The sequence below is a fragment of the Clinocottus analis genome, unplaced genomic scaffold, assembly GCF_023055335.1.
Source record: "Clinocottus analis isolate CAN_PGR_092001 unplaced genomic scaffold, fCliAna1.0.p SCAF_17, whole genome shotgun sequence".
Lineage (NCBI taxonomy): Eukaryota > Metazoa > Chordata > Actinopteri > Perciformes > Cottidae > Clinocottus > Clinocottus analis.
In genome coordinates, this window is record NW_027175898.1 from 9364095 (window position 1) to 9366503 (window position 2409).

A 2409-nucleotide genomic window follows, 5' to 3' on the forward strand; every position below is an offset into this window, starting at 1 on the left:
CGTCCTTTTTGCCGACCCAGGTTTTAAGGGGATCAATTAAAACGGCGTGATCTTCTGTGTCGAAGGCTGCACTCAGGTCTAAGAACATGCTCTGTGACTCTGGTGAGTCTCCCCCCCCCCTGCATAATGACACCGCACTACAGATATTCAGTTGGTAATGGACTTTATTTGAACCAACTCTCACAGACTGTCTGGCGGCGGTCATCCTGGTCTCCTTCCACTGTCTTCCGACTGGTGCTTGGACCTTCCTCCCAGTTTTCCTTAATCAGGTCGAGCACCCCCCGTGATGTCCTGCCAAACAGCAGTTCAAAATGGAGAAAAATCACGTGGAGGCCTGGGGAACCTCCCGCACACAAACAACAGAGTCAAGCCATTTATCCCAATTACGTTCCATCATAATAAATAAATATAATAAAATTATGGATCATGGACTTTAAGGGCTTATTCAGACTCTCCACCAAACCGTCGGTCTCGTTCTATAGTCTAAGGCGCTTCTTTGGGTCCTTATTGAGACATGCCTTGAAGAAATTGTTGCAATCGGGAGAGAAAGAAGGAGAAGAAAGAGTGAGGAACATAAACTCAAATGAACAGATATTTGTCTGCCGACATGTTTGTGTATGTTGTTTTCTTACTTTCACCACCATTTCGTGCTCTGTTGCAAAAAGAACATGTCCGTTCTAAATGATGGATTTTGGAGCATGTCGTAAAGGACCGCTCTAATCTGGTATACCGTGCTGGGCCCGGCTTGGTATTCCCGCTGACTGTGCCACTCTCGGGGGACGTGAGTACCTAAAATATACAAACATAACAAAAAGACAGTGAGGAAGAGGAGCTTTGTTTAATGGGTAAAGTTAGTGAAGAGTATGTGTAAAACTGGACATCTTACCCAGAAAGGTTTGATAAGCGTCTTCTTCCTCGGCGAAGCAGCTCAGCCCATAATCAGTTATGCGTCTCGGACGCCGTTCTCCCGGAACTCAAGAAGGAGATTTTCCACCCTAATGTCCTGGCGGAAAATGCGTCACTGCTTGAGGTCAATGGCTGCATCTAGCAGCTGTCTCAGTATAATCTAACAAACAAAAACAGAGAGATGAGAGATCAGAGAGGAGAATGCTTGGACATGTTTTCATACCTGTGACTGACTTGACTCCAGAAGCTTACCTTTGCTTCCTTTTCTTGCAAGCAGCCTCCATCAGCTGCAATGTATGACTGGAGATCTACGGCCGGCCACGGCCTCTCCGGTCTTGCCCGCGTCGTTCTCCAAGAGCCAGTGGAAGGTCTCCGCTTCCACCTACTCAGGCTTCTTTGTCCTGTAAGCTTGGTGTCTGGTGACTTGTGGAGGGCCAAGAGGCCTTCAGCGTAGTGAAGAGTAGCATAGGTGTAAAACTGGACATCTTACCCATAAATATATTATAAACGTCTTCGTCCTCAGCAAAGCAGCTCAGCCCAAAGTCTGTTATGCAAACTGGGACGGTGTCCTTGCAGAAGTCAATAAGGAGTTTTACCACCTTTGTTATCTTCACGTTTCTGACTATAGAGCTGCCGAAAACCAAAGTTGGTTACTCAGCGGGTGTTTTTCTGAGTGAGGAGAACCGGTTAGAAACGTGAAGGGGCAGGTATTGCACAGTGGGTTGCTTAGACTTCTGTTTCGTCCGGACATTCACCCACTGTCCTTGCTGCTCGGAGAACAACTCATGCTAGAAGGAGCTGAATCTAATTGGTCCCCACCGACTATGGGGATTGGGCTGGTTTATGTAACTAAAGTCTAAGCTTCAATGGTGCGGAGCCGTGCATCTAACCCATAGAGACCTGCTTCCAACCCAGCAAATAAACTACACTTATTACATGTACTGTTATCAATAAAGCAGGCAGGGGAATAGCTAAACATGTGACACGCTGATCAAGAGAAAGCAGGAGAGGGAGCGAGAGAGCAGGAGAGGGAGAGAAGGAAGCCATTGCTAAGAGCTAAGCAAAATAAAGTAGCTAACGTTAGCAGAACAAACAAAGTAAAAATAAGACGGTTGGATTTAAGTGATAAGTCGCTAAAATAAGAGTCAAGTGTTTAAATGTTAAAGATGTACAGCAGGTAATTAGCCGCTTGTATTGACGGATATAACACAATTAGCTTGGTTGAGCTCGAGGTGGAAAAAGTATAGTATCGGATGACAGGGTGGAAATCAGAAGTGAGGCAATGTGCATACCATCGATGGTGCGTTTCCATCCACTTTTTTCCCATCTCCTCCTTCTCGGACCTTTTTTTGGACCGTAAGTGATGATAGATACATCTTTTGAATTAACTGTGTGAACTTATTTTCTATTTCTTGTTGAGCTAATGAGCTGAGCTTTACTCTCCACTCAAACTCGGTACAAAGACGATCTAAGAGCTTTAATAATTTGCGTTTGATCATTCAA

General features: G+C 45.2%; 1 long non-coding RNA gene across 1 annotated transcript; it reads right to left on the reverse strand.

The window, feature by feature from the left end:
• Window positions 1–287: 287 nt before the first annotated feature.
• Window positions 288–1999, reverse strand: LOC137788135 (uncharacterized). Its single transcript, XR_011077715.1, has 3 exons — window positions 1159–1999; window positions 887–1066; window positions 288–789 (listed from the first exon to the last, which is right to left on the reverse strand). It is a non-coding gene; the product is annotated as an uncharacterized lncRNA (long non-coding RNA).
• Window positions 2000–2409: the final 410 nt, after the last annotated feature.